A 22202-nucleotide genomic window follows, 5' to 3' on the forward strand; every position below is an offset into this window, starting at 1 on the left:
CTGTTTTCTTGGTGTCCTCCATCCACTCTGGCTCTTACACTCTTTTTTAAATGGATTTTCCATCATTTTATTAAAAATAGATTCTCATACAATGTATCCTGATCACAATTTCCCCTCCCTTGACTCCTCCTACCTGGCTCCTCCTCAGCTCTCCTGGCATACGGGTCCATTCCATTTCTGTCTGTCATAGGAAAAACCAGAATTATAAGTGATAATAGCCAAACATGACAAAATAAAGTATAATATGATAAAGCAAAGCGATTATTTCAAAGCTGCACATGACAACCCAACAAAAGCAAAAGAGCCCAAGAGAAGGCACAAGAATCAGAGATCTACTTGTTTGCACACTTAGGAATCCCATAAAAACACTAAACTGGTAGCCATAAACACATATACAGGGGACCTGGTGCAGATCCACACAGGCCCTGTGCTTGCTGCTTCAGTCTCTGTGAATTTATGTGAGCCTTGTTTACTTTACTCAGAGGGCCTTGTTCTCCTGGTGTACTCTATCCTCTTTGGCTCTTACACTCTTTCTGCCTCCTCTTCTAAGGGGTTCATTGATATCTGAGGGAAGAGATATTATGGAGACATCCCATTTAGGGATTTGTATTCTAAGTTCTCTATCTCTAAATAAATTCTAGTTGTGAATTCCTGTATATGTTCCTATCTTCTGCAGGAGGAAGCCTTTCTGATAATGGCTGAACAAGTACTGCTCTATCTTATAAACACTGAATTCTACCTTAGTGAGTATGAAATAACCACTGCATATAGCAGAATATCATTAGGAATCATTTTATCAATACTTTTTTTTTAAGAACAGTAGTATTTGGTTTTACTTTTTTTAAAGAACACTTGTATTTGGTTTCACTTTCAAGTCCCTAGGCTATCTATTTTTTAGAACGTGGTCACCCAAGCAGTGTTGATTACAGGTTTCATCTCATAGAGTGGGCCTTAAGTCAAGTCAGACATTGGTTGTTTACTCCTACAAACTTTTTCTTTTTCTCCCACCATTGCCTTAATATATTTTGCAGACAAGGCAGCATAGTAAATCAAGGTTTTTGAGGCTGGGTTAGTGTATAAGTATTTCTTATGGCCCTCTGTAGATTATCTTCTTATACCAACGACACTAGAAAACAGGGAAAAAGTTTCTATGTAGACACCAGCTCAACTTCTCCATGTTCAACTAGTTGTGTGGGGCTTGTCTTCAGCAATAAAACTTTGCTGTCAGTTTGTGGAGAGCAAACTATTGTCTTAGCAACAACATAAGTTGTCTGGTAGAATACCATGTGATTCCTTTGACCAACAACTCAATTGGATGTAACTCAGACCTGGTACTTGCTGTGGGATGTCTTTCTGTACCTTATGAAAATGTGCTGCTCTGATTGGTAGACAAATAAAGCTGTTTGACCAATGGCAATGCAGAAAAAGTTTGGGCAGACATTCGCACTGAAGAGAGGAGAAAAGAAAGGAGAGTGGGGGAGACACTGTGAGACACCACCAGAAGAAAGGAGTGAAAGTACTGGTAAGCCATGAAGGCACATGGCAAGACATAGATAAATTGGTTGAGTTAAGTTATAAGAGTTCTCTAGAAAGAAACTTGAGCCATAAGCCATACAGTTTATAATTAATATTAAGCTTCTGAGTCATTATTTTGTAAGAGGTTGTAGGACTATGGATGGGAGATATCTGGATGGACCACAGGAACAGGCAGACCAGAGAAGTTTCTGCCTCTGTTTGGCACCCAACATGGGGCAAGGATTTCCACCTAAAACCTAAGAGAAATTACTAAAATGAAGCTAAGACCACCTTCCTAGTTCATGTGTCTTGTGGGGGCTGCAGTGTAGAGATGTCACTGTACAGAGATGCTCTAGCATTTGAACTTGAGAGCAGCATAGCAGATTCCCACTGTGGTACACTGAGGCATCTCTAAGCCATGCAGTATGCTTTGTGGTAGATTCAGCTTTTGCTAGTACAAAAAAAAAATTCTGAGCTACCCATTGCTTCCCAGAGTCAGAGGTGTTCATGGCTCCCAGAGCTAGAGGTAAATGAACCTCTGCCATGTTGGAAATCCTAATGGGGTGGAGTCAACAGCCAAAGTTGCTGCTCAGTTTAGCAGTTTAAAATCTCTCCTAGCCAGAAAAGGATTGTAGATACACAATAAGACAGATTCAGATGGAATAAAACTCTAAACAGTTTACAATATATGTAAAAATATACGGTTGGGGATTTAGCTCAGTGGCAAAGTGCTTGCCTGCAGGCTCAAGGCCCTTGGTTCTGTCCTCACTGAATATATATATATATATATATATATATATATATATATATATATATATGCCTGGAAGAGAGAGGAAAAGGAACATAGGCAATTATATAAAAAAATAGATACTTTTAAAAAATAAAGTCTTTAAAGACACAGTAAAAATAATATAAAAGTTAAGCTGCATAAAGATGAAAATTACACAAAGAGTCTGGATAATGCATATTATTGTATTGTATTTGGGATTTTTAACTGCAGAGAGACATTTGATTCTAGGGGCTACTAAGTTAAGCCAATATGTATATTTTGAAGGTATCTTGACTTCAAAATTTATGTCGAAGGACATGTTGCTTTGAAAAAGAGGTTTTGCTTTTGTTTCCACAGAAGATGAGTACCTGTGGATTGCTTCCAGACTAATATGGTTTGATCAATGAAGACCCCCTGAAAGGTCTCTGATGATAGCCATGGCCCAGATGATCTAGCATCCAAAGCAGCTTCAAGGTACCTGGCTGAGATAATACAGCCTCACAGACTGCTATAGCCAAAAATTAACTATAATTCTTAATTTTCTCACAGTCCCCAAAAGATTGCCATGTTCCCCAATTGGCAGGAAGTAGTATTTGAAGCTACTCCCAAATTTACAAAATATTATTTATGAGTGTTCATTTTTATTTAAAGCAGGTTGATTATAAATGCAATCTCTTTCTAAAGAAGAAAAGGGGATATAGATATGATACAATGAAAGGGTAGATTAATGAATCAACTTTTAAAGAGCAATAACTTATTTAAAAATGTTTTACATTCTTATGGATTTTAGTTTATTGATACAAATTTAAAGTTAATTTTGTTAAACTGTATATATATGTATATATGCATATATATATTTCTACTCTTGTTTAAGGTGTTTATGCAACTCATTTAAAATTGTAATGTATAATTAAGAAATACAGATTAATAATTAGTCATCTTTGATAATGAAACTTATAGTCGGGTTAATTAAGTTTTCTAGATATACATAGTTACATTTCCATTAGGAAGGTAATCTTCAAACACTTCAAAAACATACAGTATATGGCATCTAAAATGTTTTAAGAACTTACACTTTTCTGGAAAATGAGACATGTGTGCCCCTAGCAGCAACAATTACTTCAACGAGGATGATGGGCATCAAAGAAACTCATAATCGAGTTTGCTTCCTTTGGGCCAAAAGTTTTCCACTGGGAAAAAGTGTCCTTGTCTCAACTGCTTGGCAGGATGCTGCATAAACTTGTCATGCAGGACCCATAGGAAGATGACCACTGAACTTTGCAGCGAGAGACGGACTTTCACATTCCTGCTTTGAAGAAGAAACTCCAGGCATTCTACAGGACACAGGGAAAAACAACTGACAAACTTTGTCAGAATAGTCGGAGTGGTCCTTAAAATTTCCTACTTCACTAAAAGCTATGTCAGAGACTCTAGGCCTATAGGTTAAAGATAGATGCCCCAAAATTTCAGAGGAACTTTGGGTGATTGTTCAAGCAGTGAGATGTCTCTGTTATTTCTAGAATTATGCAAATTGCTTGCTTGTACTTCCTGTTTATTCAGATAATATTATATCCTTCTGGGGTCTTTAATGGAGTTGAAGACTAGATACTTATAATAATAGTTTTCCTTAGTCATAATAAAAGGAAAATTAGATATGACAATTTAAACTCTCAAAAATAGATGATAAAATATTTTCTTTAATTTTACCAAATACAAATAGACTAGATATTATAACTATAATTCTTCCTTGATAACTGTTTTATTATATGTAATTTTAGTATGTTAAGTTAAAAACCTTTTTTGATTAGACAGAAATGGAAGTGATTTGGGATATCTTCCTATATGTTGTGAATATGTGTTGCTCTGATTGGTTGATAAATAAAGCTGTTTGGTCAATGGTGAGGCAGAATATAGTTAGGCAGTACATTCAAACTGAAGAGAGGAGAGAAGAAAGGAGTATAGGGGAGATGCTGTGAATCACCACCAGGAGAAGCAACATGTAAAATTACTGGTAAGCCGCAAAGCCACATGGGGAGACAGATTAATAGAAATGGATTGAGTTAAGTTATAAGAGATAGCTAGCAAGAATCTTGAGCCATAGGCCACACAGTTTTTAATTAATATTAAGCCTCTGAGTGTTTATTTTATAAGCAGCTGTGGGACCATTGAAGGGAGAGATCTGTCTGGATCAAAGGACTAGATGTTACCTGAGAAATTTCCATGTACAGGTAGTGGAACTTTCATTTGGTGACAAGAGGTGGTCGGTTGGGACTCCATTTCTCCTATTATTATTATTTAGAGACTTCATTAGAACCACCTTCTTACATTTTAGGAGGTTTCCATTGCACTTGGTTTCCATTCCACCTTTCAAATGCCCCTCAATTCTAGCTGTCTTTCCCTTAATTCCTTCCTCCTCCCCACATGATTCTCCTGTTCCAGAGCTCCTCACCCTCTATGAACTCAAAAAATGTACTCTATTTCATATTCCTTGAGAGATCTATATGTTTTCCCTAGTTCCTCCCTAACCTATGCCTAACCTCTCAGGGTCTACAGATTGTAGCTTGGTTATTATTTATTTAACGGCTAATATTCTCATAGAAGTGAAAACATACCACATGTATCTTCTGAGTGGGTTACCCCACTCAGGATGATGTTTTTCCTTATCCCATCCGTATGTCTGCAAATTTCATATCTTTTATTTTTTAGCAGATGAATAATACTTCATCATGTAAATATACCATTTTTCTTCATTCTTTTGTTGAGGGATATCTAGGTTGTTTTCAGTTCAGAGCTATTATAAATTGAGTAGCAATGAAAATGTTTGAACAAGTCCCTCTGATAGGGTGAAGCTTCTTTTGGGTAATTATACAAGAGTGGTATAGGTAAATCTATTCCCATCTTTCTGAGGAACCATCATTCTTCTTTCCATAGTGGCTATATAAGTTTGCACTCCCACCAGCAGTGAATGACTGTTCTAATTTTACATCTTTGTCAGCATGAACTGTCACTTGTGTTATTGATCTTAGCTGTTGTAATGGCTGTAAGATGAAATCTTTGATTTGCATTTCCCTGTAGTTAAGGATGTTGAACATTTCTGTAAGTATTTCTCAGCCATTAGAAATTTCTCTCCTGAGAATATTTTGTTTAGATCTGTACACCATTTTTTTCTCTTTTTGGAAATTAAAGAATTTTATTTATTTATTTATTTAAACTTCCTTTTTATTTATTCTTGTATCTTTCACATCCTATCTCTGCATCATATTTCCTGATCTCAACTATCTTCCCCAAAAAAGAAAGAAGGGGAAAAGGAAGAAAGGGAGAATCCCATCATGGAAACTGCAGTGTGATACAGTAAACCCCTTTTCCCATACATTTTTACATGCAGGCATTTATCCCAAAGAATCATTGGTCTGGCTCAAAGCCCCTGGTGTCTGCCACACCATTGACACTGGGCACTCACTGGGACTCTTCTTCAACATCCCATTGCTGCTCTGTGTTGTGGAATAGCTATCTTGTAGCCCTAGGTCCACAGGACTGACCCTCACACTTCACTCCCCACCTGGTGCTCTAAAAGAAGCTCTCCTTTGTCTTCACCACCAGGGTGAGCTCTCCAGCATTGCCCTGGCTAGTTCACTCTTTACAGTGATGAGCAAGGGGCAGGGCCATTTCTCCCACTTTCATGCCCTCTGAGTTGATTCTCCCACACCTACACTTTCAGGGCCAGCTCTACTGTGTTGCCCAGGTGAGATATAGGGGCTGTTCTGCAGGGTGCCACAGGTAATGAGGGACAGGAACAGCTCTCCTGATCTTACAGTCTCAGGGCCAACTGTTCCACCTGCCTCAGGTATTGATGGGGTGGTATCTTTCCTCCACCCATGATGCCACATGGCAGATAAGTAATTTACCTCATTTTTAATAGAGTAATTAGATTTTATAACATCTAGATTCTTGAGTTATTTATATACTTTTGAATATTGGTCCTCTATTGGATGAGGAATTGATAAAAGTACTTCCCATTCTGTAAGTCGCCACTTTGTCCTATTGATGACATGCTTTGTTATACAGAAACTTTTCAGTTTCATGAGGCCCTATTTATTAATTTATTGATCTTAGTTATTGGGCTGATGTCATTCTTTTCAGAAAATCTTTTCCAATACCATTGAGTTAAAGGCCATTACCTGCTTTTTCTTCTATGATGTTCAGTGTTTCTGTTTTTATGTTTAGGTCTTTGATCCATTTGAAGTTGAGTTTTATGCAGAGTGGTAAGTATAGATATATTTGCATTCTTTGACATAAAGTCATTCAGTTTGACTGGTGCCATTTGTTGAAGATGCTGTCCTTCTCCCATTGTGTATTTCTGGCTTCTTTATCAAAAGTCAGGTGACTATATATGTGTGGTTTTATGTCTGGGTCTTCAACTCAATTCCATTGATCAACATCCTTCAATTCAATTCCATTAATCAACATGTCTGTTTTTATGTCAATACCATGTGGTTTTTATTACTATAGCTTTGTAGTACAAGTTGAAATACAGAATAATGATACCTTCAGGAATTCTTTTATTCTGGATTGTTGGAGTAGGTGTGATCTTATTGCAGGAAATATGTTACTGTCGGGGGCTTTGAAGACTCAAATATGCTCAAGATACACCCAACAGATAGTTCAGTTCCTGATTCCTGAGGATCAAGATGTAGGGCTCTCAGCTCCTTCTCCAGTATGTTTGTCTGCATGCTGTCATTTACAGGCAAGATAACAATGGGCTTGTATTCTCACCTGAAACTAGTGCCAACTCTTTCTGTCCACATATCCATATGGACATCTCAACTGTATCAAAATTAGATACCCAAAAAATAAAAATGGAAGTGCCTCTAATAGTATTTCTACCAACTCCCAACCTTTTATAACACATTTATTAAATACCATTTTAAGTTTAGATTTGTTAAAACTTGAAATATTGGGATAGCTTTTAGTATGTTTTCCTAAATAATGAATATAATTTAGAAATTATGCTGATCTTGTTTTTAGTGAAATTACAAATGAAGATTATGATATTATATTCTCTCTTTTATCATATTTTGTTGTGTTTTTATGCTTATCCAGACCTTCTCCTTTTTAAAAGACTATAATTCCTGACTGGCTTCATAAGGGTCTTATTTCATTATTCAGTGTAATTTCTCTCTCTCCAATCACTATCAATAATTCTTCAGTAATGGGTGTGGCCTAAAATCATTTTTTCTCATATATGTAGCAATTTTTGCTTGCTTGAACTTTGTGTGGGCCAACATGATGTCTATCATATTCTAAGAATGAGTGATGCTTGTCCAACAGGGAAACCTATGAACTAAAGTTAGCATGAAAATAAATATATGGAAGAGTCTCTAAAGCTTATTGGCAGATTAAATCACACCTCTAGAAGTGGAATATTGCATGTCTAGAACCAAAGTAATCTTGGACTATCATTAAACTCAGTAGTAACCATTCATTGCTAACTCTGTATCTGACATTACATCAGTATGACTAAGGGATAAAACCTTTACAATGTATTCTTAGCAAATCACCTGCTTCCAGCAGTCCTAAAAAATGTCATCAGCTATCATATAAAACCTACAGCAGAGGGTTCTTCATATTGCTCTAAACCTGCTTTCTGTTTCTAACACAATAATTGGTGGATGTGTTTACAGTTTTCTTTAATTCAGTAGCTGTAAAAAGTTCATGGGATCATTTATATGTTGGAATATGCCACATAGGACAACCTGAACCCTTCTTCCCTGTGATTATTCTGAACAAAATATCACCATACCCATTTGGCAGAGAATAAACTATACCATCTCTTCTGCAATGAGAGCTGTGTTTAGCATTCACAAAGGTGTGTCAGGGGGGCCATAGATACAACTTCTGTTCATATGTGTGGTGGTGCTGTGAACATGTTGAAAAAGACTCATGGTGTTGTAACACTCTATCATGTATGAGCAATTCTATTTGCTGAAATGAAATGTGTGTCTGAGGGAGAGCAGCATGAAACAAGTTTAGTAAATCTTGCCTTGGTTTATACTGCCTGAAGTTTCATTTTCTACCTAAATCATAAACACACATGATAAGGCAACAGGGAACTTCATAAAACTCAGATTCCTTCCTCTTAGTAAAAGAAAAAAGTAATGACTACATGGCCAGTTGAATTGTTTTCAAACTGACACAAATTACTCATTCTAAATTAATATTTGCCACATTTTAATTATGCATCTCCCTCCCTATCCCTTTCTCTCTCTCTCTCTCTCTCTCTCTCTCTCTCTCTCTCTCTCTCTCTCTCTCTCTCTCTCTCTCTCTCGTGTGTGTGTGTGTGTGTGTGTGTGTGTGTGTGTGTGTGTGTGCATAATGCATTCACACAGAGGCCGGCGGGGGGGGGGGGTTGCTGTGTGCCATGCTCTATCACTCTCAACCTTACTAATTTGAGACAGGGTCTCTCACTGAACTTGAGCTAAGTTGATAGTGAGAAACACTGGGATTCCTTCTGCTTCCATCTTCAGACTGTTGAGGTTGCAGAATAGGTATGGCTTGGCCTACTTCTTTTATTTCCTTTTATTAGAAATAGATTTTCTCATACGATATATCCTGATTATGGTTTTCTCTCCCTCTACTCCTCCCAGCTCTTCCCACCATCTGGAACCATTCCTTTTCTGTCTCTCATTAGAAAAAATAGACTTCTAAGGAAATATAATAATATAGTACGATAAAACAAAACTAAGACATTGGAATTGGACAAAATCAACAGAAGGAAGAGTCCAAGAACAGACACAAGAAACAGATACCCACTTGTTTGCACCCTCAAAAGTCCCATAAAAACACTAAACTGGAAGCCATAGGTATATTCAAAGGATGTGATGAAGACCTATGCAGACCCTGTGCATGCTGCCTCAGTTTCTGAGTTCATAGTGCTTTGATCATGGGGATTTAGAAGATTTTGTTTTCTTGGTGTCCTTTATTTTCTCTGGCTCCTACACTCTTTCTGCATCCTCTTCAGCAGGGTTCATCAAATTCCATTGAGTGCTGAGGGGAGAAATTTGAGAAATTTGGAGACATCTAGCTTAGGGCTGAGTCTTCCAAGCTGATTCCTTTTTCTATTGCTGCTGGGGATCTGAACTCAGGTCCTCATACTGACACAACGAGTCTATGTAAGACATGACTAAGTCTCGACTGATCATTGACACTAAAGATTGTTTTCACTGTAGAAGATAAGAATTACTCTTTGGTATGCCAATTCTTTCTTTACTGCCATTATTAGTTAAAGGTAATGTTTAAGAGTTGTAATAAACCATTATTAAGAATTGTAATGAACCATTTTTTTTCCTTTTGGATACAATTATTTTTGTGAGTTTCAAGAAATGACGCATTGTTTAGGCTTTTCTAGCAGCTAAAAATGTGTGCTCATATTTATGATATGATTCACATATTTTTTAGACAGTTGCTATTTCTTATTAAGTTATTTTACTTGTCAAGTAGCATTCAATTTTTTATTACTGGTAATAAGATGAGAAGTAAATCATTTTGAAATGCTCACTATTTTTGTAATAAAATGATGTTCATCTTCCACTGTAAAAATATTCTATTAGACTTTCAGGTGTTAATGTTTCAGGACCAAACGAAACTGCCAAGAGCCTGGGGACATGACTTACTTGTTAAAAGTACTTACGGCTCTTACAGAGGACCTGGTTTTGTTCCCTGAGAAACTGTCTGTAACTCCAGCTTCAGGCTGTCTGGCTTCCAGATACCCACAATCAAATGGCATACACTTACATGGACACATACACATAAATAAAAATAAAAATAAATCTTAAAAAAGCCCTGTAAACAGTGATTTTCATTATTATGTTTTTGTAGTTGGGAATTCACATAAGTTCAATTGTAAGGAGAGATGAATTATTTTCCTTTATACATCATACCTTTAAAAAATAGTGTATTATTAGCCATTTAGTATTATTTAATTTAGTCTAATAACAAACATTGGCTTCAACTCCCCAAAATATTTTACAATAAATATTGTTTGCCAAGCTTCATGAACATTCTAGAAAAAAATACTCAAGATTCTTATCTTGATTTGTGATTTTTATTTTTTTTATTGCTCCTTCTCTTATCAGGAAGGAATCAGTGTGAGCTGGACAAGTTGGTGTGAATTGGTGATTCCAGAATTTGGGAGGCAGTGTCAAGTGCATCACCTATGGGTGTGAGGCCTGAATTACATAATAATTTTGAGGCCAACTTGACCTACATATGGGAACTTGGTCCCTTGAATTTGCAACCTAGAGCCTAGTTTTCATACATTTGGAGTTTTCCTAACTGGTGAGGGAAGATGTCAGAAGTAACTACAGAGTAAAATCTAGCAATATCATTAAATACCTCACACTGTGAGGTTGGGGAATTCTACAATGCATAAAGCATTTGTAAGAAAACCATGAATGGAGTCTTGAACTCCAGCACTCACATGGAAACATTAGATATGTGTAGTGACCTAGCTGTAACCCAAGCACTTGGGAGCAGGAGACAGGGATCCTTGGGGCAAGCTGAGTAGAAGAGCTACATAAATCAATGAGATATAACTGCAACAAAAGCTTCTGCCTCAAAAAATAGAGAGTTATCATAGAAGACACCAGACACCAGCCTCTGGCCTTCACATACATGTGCAATCATATGCCTACATATGCATCCAACATTATTGTGAGTACTCACCAGAGAAGATTACTCAGACACTGGTTTAAGCAAATAGAAAGTCGTTATTAGCCTGCTGGTGACTACAGTGAGTGGGTGTGTGACCACATCTCCAATCCTTTCTTGGGATAAGTTTTAAGCACAAAAATCTGGTTGTCACATCTCAGTTAGCTAGAACAGTTAGCCAGAAACAGAATTACAGAAGCAAAAAAGCAGAGTTAATAGATTTATGGACTTTTCCACAGCTATGAAATTTTATGATTTAGTTCTTTGTATTTCATTTTAGGAAGTGGTGATGTCTTTTTGCTGGGTTTCAAGGCCTGAATAGTACTTCGAACATAGTGTCAGTTGTACTAAGGTCTGGGATTCTGCTAAGGTCTGGAGGCCTGTTACAACATATATATATATATATATATATATATATATATATATATATATATCACAAATACACATACAAACAGACACAATTATACAGGAATGTTCTTCAGTGTATGAGATGCCTTGTAGAAGAAATTATTTGATCTAACATGTTAATAGTGCCAAACTGAAGAAATTTGTATTAAGGTGTTGCTTTTCTGTGCACACACATACACACTTAGTCCAACATTTCTTTTGAAAGAACCCCTGGAAGATCAAACATTATTGATGAAATCTGTTTCAAGTAAAAGTGTTTAAGAGTTGCATTTAGTCAAACCACTTAACAAGTCATTCAACCATTGGTCACTGATCAATAGTATAATAAGCTCCATTAGCTAAAACACTTTCTCATAGGAATAATTTTTAAAATTCATACAAGCAGAAGTAATGCATTACATGTGTATTAGAAGGAAAATGCATAAGATATATATGATTATTATGCAATGGAAATATTTAAAAGAGTATTTATTTGGGTTTTTGGGAAACATCTGGGGGTAAAAGCATCTGTGGCTAATGCTGATGATCCAAGTTCAATTCCCAGTACCCACTCAGTAAGGGTAGGAAAGAACCAGCTCCTAAAGACAGTCCTCTTACCTCCACATTTGCATACAAGAAAGAAAGGGAGTGTTAAAATTTGTATTATTTATTTATTACAATTATTTTCTTAAATGTATCTGTGGGCTTTACATTTTCATTATGTCCATGAAAATTAGCTATAAAATCAAGAAACAAAAAATTACTTAATTTAGAAATATTTTAATTACTTTGGCATTTGAAAATTACATTAATCAACATTTTGGTTCATTTGAACAATGCCCAACTTCTTGCACCATTTTGACATGACATATTAGCACATGATAATCACAGTTACAAATGTGTGTGACTATGTTACATTACAAGCCAATCCCAGGCAATAACTTTCTAACACCTTAAAGTATAAGTTCACTTTGGCTACAAGTTTCTCAAAATAAAGCTCACATATATCCCCTATGCCTTGATTCAATCGGAGAAAATGACATAAGAGAGATTGAAATGTTTTGCTGCCTAAGACTCATTAAGGAGAGTTTTCTGACACTTCTGTTGACAGACAAATGATGTCCAGCCTTGTACATCTGTTCTCTGTCAAAAGCTACATTAGCCACATGGGCAATGAATCATGTTCATAGTCTACATTTTGAATTCTTTCTCTACAACACACCATATTGTGCATTGTAGATTTTCAGCTAGAGTCTTTTTTTTTCTATTTTTCTTTTACTGAAAATAGAGGTTTTGGTTTTATTTTGTCTTGTTTTATTATTATTCTTTAAATGTCTGCTTGTTTTTTGTTTAATATCTTTTTTATTTTTATTTTTTTTACATCATGACCTCTGTTTTACCTCCCACCTCTATTTCCAAGCCCTCCCCTGCACCTACCCTGTGCCCCCCTCAACTACTTCTCGTTTTCTCTCCAGAAAAGTGCAGACCTTCCAAGAATATCAACCACTGCATATCTTCAAGTTGCAGTAAGACTAAGTACCTCCACTCACATTAAGTCAACTCAATGTGATGAAAAGGGTCTCAAAGCCTGTTTGTTTTCCAATAAGACACAGAAAGCATGTGGATTTGGATGGAAGGGAAAAAACTATTTTCAATAAAATAAAATAAATTTATAAGAAATGAATAAATGTTTTATATACAATATATTCTGGTTCTGGTTTCCCCTTCCTCAACTCCTCTGATATTCTCCCCATCTTCCTTTCCACCCCATTCACACCCTTTCTTTCTCTCATTGGAAAACAAACACCTAACGAATAACAATAAAATAAAATGAAATAAGATAAACTAGGATCAAAATTTTATGATTTGAACATAAGCATCACATCATTTTCTTAAACCAGAGTGAGAACGTCTTGAAATGAATATTCATCTTATTTATTTATGTTCTCATTGTCATTCTAAGTAAATACTAGACCTTCTGTAAATGTGTGATGATGGTATAAGGTGCTCTTAATTTTTCTGGTCCATTTTGGAGTCAATGAATTATATTTGTGAAAATACACAATTTGAGACAAAATTGCCGCAACTCTAAACAAAAGAAGTCCCTCTTGAGTTTTATGATTTTTACTTTTAGGTCAGTTGCTTAGTTGAAAATAAAATCACTTACATAGGAAAAGGGTAGCACTCAACCATAGGCCTCCATTAAGTTCTCTTCTGTCCTTAGGCTTATAGATAAGTGCTACCTCCCTTCACTGTTACAGGAAATAAACAAAACATTTCAACATTTTTCTTTGACTCTTTGAAGGAGATCAGACTGGACTCAGCTCATACATATCTGTTGTTCAAGGGGTGATAGTTAGAAATTACAGCTACAGCTATCTTCCTGGCTTGGAGTGAGTTCACTGCCTTACATAGCTCTGTGGGTCAATCATTGTCCATCCAACTTCATGATAAACAAACCTTGCCATAGTTCATCTCCAGCTGAGGATGAAGAGTTTTTTTTTTTTTCTTGGCTGTGCTGACCCAAGTGATCACCCAGTGGTATGGCCCAGTCTGTGGGCCAGTCTAGACGTGTAGGCCACATTGCCTCACTGTCTGGATTTGCCATGTTAGTCACACCCCATATTGTCTAGGCAGTCTGAGCAAAGTATTTTAAAACCCGTGCCTGTTTCATCATTAGTAAAATGAAAATGATAATGATATTCACCATATAGCCTTGAAAAAAAACAATATTTAGAGTACTAACTGACCCGAAAGAAGGACTGAATGAATTTTGAATTTGGCATTTATTAGAATCAAATGAATTCTTATTGTGTACACAGCCTGTCAAATAGGCAAATGGTAGACTGGTCCCCACATTCATACTACAGTATGCAAATGGTAGTCAGAAGACAACTTAAAAAAATCAAATGTCTTGTTTCACCATGTGTGTCTGGGGATTCTATCAGGTCAACAGGCTTGCCAGCAAGTGCCTTTACCCACTAAACCATTTCAGGGTCCTGGACTGTACTTTTGTATGTTTCCCTTCACTGCCTGAAATTCAGCTGAGCTCCACTGCACCTATGAACAGGAACAACAAGACATCTTCAGACTCTAAGCATCTGTACTGAGGTACAGAGGATCTATCTCTAAAACCCAGCAGTCCTCTGAATCAAGTATTCAGGTCCCATTGCCAAAATGAGGCACCAACACCAGGAATTCTACTGGTCATTTGTTTATTTGCTCATTTTTTTCCCTTTATTTTTGCCTGTAGTTTTATTTTTACTTTTAGTGTGTGCATGTGTGTATATGTATGTACATACATACCTGCAAATGCCCCTGCCATAAACATATGTATAAAATAATATGCACAGGCAGGTGCAGAGGCCAGAGAAGGACTTTGGATGTTTTTCTTTATCATTTTCTGACTTACTACCCTGAGGCAGGGTCTCTCAGTAAACTGGAAAGCATGTGTGTTTCTGAGAGATTAGAGGCCATTGATCCACACTGAACTTCTTGCCATTGAGGCTCATTGATCTCTTTGCCTCTCCTTCTTTGTTTTCTCTGGGATGAGCTAGAAACCTAGAGCAATGGAAACTCCCAGCAATCTATGTGGGTGATCCTAGCTAAGACTCCTAGCAGTATTGATACTGAGCACGAACTGGCCATTGCCTCTAACCAGGCAATACTTACAGTGGAGAGACTGGGAGCCACACACCCTTCTATTTACAGTTTGTCCTGCCTACAAGATGTGCGGGGGAGATGGTGCAGAAATTGTGAGAGTGATAAAGACTGGCACTGCTGGAGACCCATACCTTGAGAGGGAGCACCAGGCTAAGGGACAGGACCCAGAGGTGGGATATCCCAGAGACCTAGGAGTACCAAACACGACTGGCAAAAACAAAACAAAGCAAAAAAATGTCAATGAAATGATTCCTAATAATATTCTCATACACTCATAAATTGGTGTGTAGCCCAACTGTCATCAGACAGGCTTCACCCAGCAACTGATGGAAACAGATGCAGAGACCCACAGCCAAACATTAGGCAGAGCTCTAGGAGTCCTGGGAACCAGGGTGAGGAAAGATTGTAAGACCCACTGGTGTCAAGGACACCACAAGAAAACCCACAGAACCAAGTAACTTGGGCTCATGGGGGCTCACAGAGACTGAACCAACAATTAGGGAGCCTGCATGAGACTGACATACGTCCTCTGCGTGTATGTTAGTTATGTAACTTGGTTTTTCTGTGATCGTCCTATAGTGAGAGCAGGGCATGTCTCTGACTCTGTTGTCTGGTTTGAGGACCCATTCTTCCTGCCAGATTGACTCATCCAGCCTTAAAAGAAGAGGAGGTGCCTAGTCTTGCAGCAGCTCGATATACAATGGCTGGCTGATATCCAACGGGATGCCTGTATCTGAAGTGAAGGAATGGATGGGGTGGGAGGGGTGGCAGGGGCAGGAGGAACTGAGAAGAAAGGAGGGAGGGAAAACTTTGGTTGGGATGTAAAAACAAAAACAAAAAAAATTAATTAATTAAAATAATTCTTTTCTGGCATTTTGCATTGGTGTGGGATGCAAATTGAGTCACCATGAAATGCAACATGACTTCTGGCCCACAGGCAGCCAGCCATCTCTGGTGTTTTTTTCAGTTTTGAGACAGTGCCCCCCCTGTTGTATCCAGACTCACCTTGAATCTGTGATTCCCCTGCTGTTCTGTTGCACTGCTGGAAGTGTACCAACTATGGAAGTCTGTTCTGCTTCCCCTGTGTGGGGAACATCCCTGCTTGAGCTGAACAATCTCCTCTGAATTTTCAGTGAAGCATATCATATCCAGCACTTCTTCCCAGCTCACAGATGTCTCTGGGTTCACAGGCTTTTCATTCTGCACTCGTACTTATCCATTACTTCCCATCATGTATGTTAAATAAATCACATTGCATTACATTTAGGATATATGCATTGCTAAAAACCAGATCCCTGAGTTGTGAGATAACTGAGAAAAAAGAGTATCCCTGTAACACAAGAACTCTGAACTTCCTACACACCACACCACAGCCTTAAAGTTTCCTCTGCAAATTTCAGTTGACATCACATTTCATTAGCATTTTTCTGTCATAGAAATGGCTAGTTGTAGATAAGTTAGATGTGAAAGCTGTTCAATGCAAATGAAGACTTTAGGTGCTAAAGAGCTTAGTCAGCAGTTGGGAACACTTGCTACTATTTCACAGAACTGAAGTTCAATTCCTAGCACTCAATGGACAGTTCCTAATGGACTGTAATTCAAGAATAGGGAGCTGACAACCTCTTTTGGCCTTCATGGACACTTACACAAACTTTATACACAGGGACACACTCTCTCTCTCTCTCTCTCTCTCTCTCTCTCTCTCTCTCTCTCTCTCTCTTTCGCTCACACACAAACACACAGATGCACATATACATATAAATTAAAATACAGAGACTTTTTTTTAAAGGAAACATTTTAACACTGTATTTTCATGGGATCATATTTGTGGTATTTCTAAACTGAATTAAACTAATGAAATATATTTACAGAATATAAGTGTGTGAGTGTGCATGTTCACACACGTATGTGAAAAATCAGTATTTCTAGTGCATATTTGTTCAGTGGGACAATTTTCAGGATAATATCTAGTGAATTCTGATTTCCATTTTAATAATATCTTAATCCTTAAAGCCAGAATGAATTGCTATGATCAATGTCCAAATTCAGGGTGTCCTGTTTTTGCTTCTGCAAAATGTAATAATCTCTCCTCTTTGCTGTTGAATTCTAGTCTTTATAGGTCTTTACTATTGTCACTATTAACACAATGTAATCTGCTTCATTTGACAGGGATTCCGGGTCAGATGGGGACCTGATAGCATTAGTGAACATGTCTTTCTTCCATGACTAACCACAAAATGATTCTAAAGTAGTGACAAGTTTTCATTTAAAATAAAAGCTGAGTGGCTGGAAAGATGGCTCATCAGTTAAGAGTGCATAGGCCTATTGCAGAGACCCTAAGTTAGTTCCTAGTTCCCACACCTGGCTACTCACAACCGTCTGTAATCCAGCCTCAGCAGGACACCTCTAGCTTCCATAGACTCCAGTACTCATGCGAACATACCCACACAGATAATTAAATTATATATATATAATTTAAAAATAACAAAAATATCTTTAAAAGTAAATTTAGATCATCATTTTTCATTTGTGTTTCACATAGTTGCACAAAAATACAGTTTATAGTCAGGTTAGTTTTAAGGTTGTTTACTTTTAGTTATTTTAAAATTTGTTCATTTGTTTATGCATGTGGACACACACACATGACCAGATGTACATGCTACAGCATATGTGTGGAGGTCAGAGGACAGCTTGTTAGAGCTGGGTTTCTCCTTCTACTACCATGTGGGTTCTGGGAACTGAACACAAGAAGTCAGACATGGCACCAATGGCCTTTATCTGCTAAGCTGTGTCACTGACCCAATTTTTATTATTATTATTTGGAAGTCTATTTGTTTTAAGTGAAAACTTTCATGATGTTATATAATTGACTTATAAAAATGCCTAATTTGATTAGGTAGAAGAATAATAAATTGTAGCTTATCAAAAATAATTTTATGAAATTATTTATTAATTTATATTGTATATTAAATGGAGAAATTTTATTTAAAATCATTGGAATAGCAAAATGGCCAAATTTTGAGAGTTTATAAGGATTGTAAAGAGCAAAAAGGAGACTTGTTTTTTCCTGATGCACTTACTACACTTTGCTTCTTTACTATAAATCAGCATATAGTTAGGGAATATTAAAGTTCAAAAACAGAGGCGACGAGAGAGAAATTAGAAACCTGGGTGTTTCTAAGGCATTTATCCATTGGAAGATGAGTTTAGATCATAAACATGAGTCATGACTTTATAGGCAATGAAACAAAATATGTTTACTTAAAGAATATGAGCAGGCCTGGAAATGTTCCAACAATGAGAATTATATAAAGGAAATAATGGGTAAATAGGAAGGCTGAAAGGGTAAAGGAGCTTTTCACCAAGCCTAATAACTAGATCTGGATCCTGGGACCCACATGGAAAGGGACAAGTACCTTCTTTAAGTTGTTCTCTGACTCCCAAACACAAACACTAGCAAGTGTATGTCCTCTAAAAGTAAATAAACATAAAAACACAGAAATCTTCCTTAAAGTATAAAATAGATAGTTAAATACAACAATATGCATAAACAGACTCCATTGGCCATTATATAATTTGTCTAAGGGGAAAAATTCTTATCATATAGTAATTAAATGCAAATATATTGAAATAAATATAGATGTTTATATTTACATATATGTATATGTATATATATATATATATATAATTAAGGTTAAATAACTTTGCTAATGATACAGTGGCTCAATCAAAACAACTTAATATACTCTTTATAAAGGTCTGTGTACACAGGGGTACTGTCACATGAGACTGATGCTTGTAACTACATGATTAAAATGATATAATATTTCATAGAAATATTGTTAACATATTTTCAATAAATACAAGTATACTGAAATACTATCAACATGGATGCCAGTATAAAGATATATACAAATATATGCATATAGACTACATGTATATATGCATATATGAATATATATATATATATACATATATATACTCTCTATACACACATCTGTATATACTCTTTCTATATAAACATATATATGATCTCTATGATCAAACAACATTAGGAAGTATATAATTTTATGCTGTTTCTATTGCTCATTTGATGAAACTAAGTTTCCTTTAGAGAGGTCAAAGCTAATTAAAAACAACAAAATGATGACAATTCCTATAACCTCATTTCTGGATATATGAGATAATGTAAAGAAAATAACTGAACTACAGTAATCTCTTTACAACATTGTAAAGATGACTCTAATCAGCAACATCATAATAATACTAAGAACTTTTTTTTTTTTTTTTTTTTTTCGAGACAGGGTTTCTCTGTGTAGCTTTGCGCCTTTACTGGGACTCACTTGGTAGCCCAGGCTGACCTCGAACTCACAGAGATCTGCCTGGCTCTGCCTCGCGAGTGCTGGGATTAAAGGCATGCATCACCACCGCCCGGCCTAAGTACTTTTTATATCTATATCTAAAATAGATATTTATTTCTATATTTTTATTTTTCATTTTTATTTTTTTGAAGCAAACTTTTTCTGTATAACAGCTCTGGCTGTCCTGGAACTCTCTCTGTAGATTAGGCTTGCCTCAAGCTCAAAGAGATTCTCTTCCCTCTGCCTCCCAAGTGCTAGGATTAAAGGGATACACCACCACTGCCTGGCTATACATGTGTAATATAAACAAAGTCCTCAAAATATTTCTTTATATAAGTTTCAACATCTTTTAACTTATAAAAATATAAGATATTTGGTTTTCTTAATATATACATACACACACACACACACATATATATATATATATATATAAAAATTATGAAAGATATTTAGTTTAAACAATTTGAAAATATTCTAGGATTTGGAGACATGGAACATCAGTGAAGAGCACATAGTGCTCTCTCAAAGGACCCAAGTTTGGTTCCCAGCATCCATCCATGTCTCTCAACTGCTTTTATCTCTAGATCCAAAAACCCTGTCTGGGCTTCTCTGGACAGCTGCAGTCATGTGCACATACACACCCATAGACACACATGCATACCCATGATTAAAAATAAAACCTTGAGAATTATTCTAGAACTCCTATGTAACAGAATCAAGGGTTTGGTATTAGCACTGTATCTTAATTAAACTTGTTAACAGTTCAGGGCAAAATTGCACTCTGTTGGGTAAAGGTCTTCCATCATTCTAGGGACTGCACAAAGAAAATTATACTTAGAAATTTTATTCAAATAGTTGCAAATTCATCAGATAATTATGTTCTATGTTACTTTACATTTTGTGTGAGTAGGATGTTTTTATTTGTTATTTAAGGATTCCATGCAATATATTTTGATCACATTCATTCCTCTCCCCAACTTCTACCAACCCCCTGATCTCTACCCACTCAACTTTGTATGCTTTCTCTTAAAAAAAAAAAGAAAAACAAAACAGCAATAGCAAAAATAAAAACATGGAGTATAGTTTTCTTGAGTGCCTACTCCTGCATGTTGGCCCTGACCTGGAGTGTATTCAGTATACCAAACATCACACATTTGAAGAAAAATTACTTTCCCTACACCGGCAGAAATCAAATGCCAAAATTTCCTTAGCTAGCTGTGGAACTTTCTTCTTGCTTGCCTCTTCCATGGTGGGATTTCACCTATCCTAAGCTTGTACAGATCTTGTGCAAGCTGTCGCCATCTCATGGCTTAGTATGTGCATCCAACCTGTTGTATCTGGAAATGCTGTCTTTGGCTTCATCCACCACCTCCAGCTCTTACAGTCCTTCCACCTCTTCTTCTACTGTTTGAGTACAAATTTGTACATGGCTGTAATAATTAAGATGAATGTCATTTTGATTCCCAGATTTTATTTAGATGTGATTTTATGTATTAGTTTATATTTTAGTGGGTGCACATTTATTTTAGTAATTGATCTAAAATATTTCAGTTGACTATTCTTCCTAATTTTCCAAGTTTATTTTTGTGATGCTGTTCTATTTATAGCAGTACCATAATGGAACTACTTGAATGAAGCATTAATGTAAAAATGAGAACAAGAGCTTCAATTGGGAAAGGTTTCTATGAGTCTTGTAACATTTTGCTTTTCATGATAGACAATAATTTCTCCAATTTACATTTCCATTGTATGTCAATATAGGTTTGGCAACAAATATTAAAAGCATGTTTGATAGCATGACCAAAGCTCACATGAACTTAAAGAGATTGAGACAGCATGCACAGGGCCTACACAGGTCATCAACAGGTCCTCTAGTTGTAGCTTCCAGTTAAATGTTTTATGGAATTCTTGAATGTGTGAGGAAGTGGATCTCTGTTTCTTGTGTCATCTCTTCCTTCTGCTTTTTTTTGCCTTTATCAACTCAGATATGTTATTTTTTGTGTTATCTTATATTTTATTATATAATATTTTATTATTATCCCTTAGAAGCCTGTTTGTTTTCTGAGAGACAGAAATGGAATGGCTCTTGATAGGAGGAGAGAAGGGGATGAACTTGAAGGAGTAGAGGGAAGGGAAGTCATGTCAGGACATACTTTGTGCAAAAAAAATATATTTTCAATAATAGAAATAAAAAAGCATGTTTAGTATAATTTCAAACACAATATCTTAGAGCTATTTTTTCTATGATAAAATGCTGTTACTAAAAGTAAATTGGGAAGGAAAGGCTTTATTTGGATTACATGTCTACATCAAAGTCAGTCACTGAAGGAAGTCAAGACAAGAACTGATTGATATGAGGCAGGAACCTGGAAGCAGAAATTGAAGCAGAAGCCAGGAAAGGATGCTGTTTACTGGCTAGCTCTCTGAGGCTTGCTCTAGGGCTAGAGGTATGGAAATTTCTCAAGATCAATTTGGGGAAGTTGATAATGGTGATATACAAAGACAATCTTTATATGATGATCACACCTGGTTTTATGGTGCATGACAGCCTTGAATGCTTGGGACATAATTAAAGAAGCAGAAAAGAAAATTGAGTCATTTACAAAATTTATATAGAACCCAAAAGAAACCTACAGGCATGCAGCTGTATCTTTCATTTCTTTCCTCTCCCAATGGGCTTTGACTTTCTCTAGGTCCCCTCCTTGGGCTTCTGCCACATCGTCATCTGAATCATTATTGTCAGCAGATTTGGTAAATAAATTAAGATTTCATAAAGGGAGGAATTAGTTATAAGAAAGTTT

Source organism: Peromyscus maniculatus, chromosome 3 (genome assembly GCF_049852395.1).
Source record: "Peromyscus maniculatus bairdii isolate BWxNUB_F1_BW_parent chromosome 3, HU_Pman_BW_mat_3.1, whole genome shotgun sequence".
In the NCBI taxonomy this organism is placed as follows: Eukaryota; Metazoa; Chordata; class Mammalia; order Rodentia; family Cricetidae; genus Peromyscus; species Peromyscus maniculatus.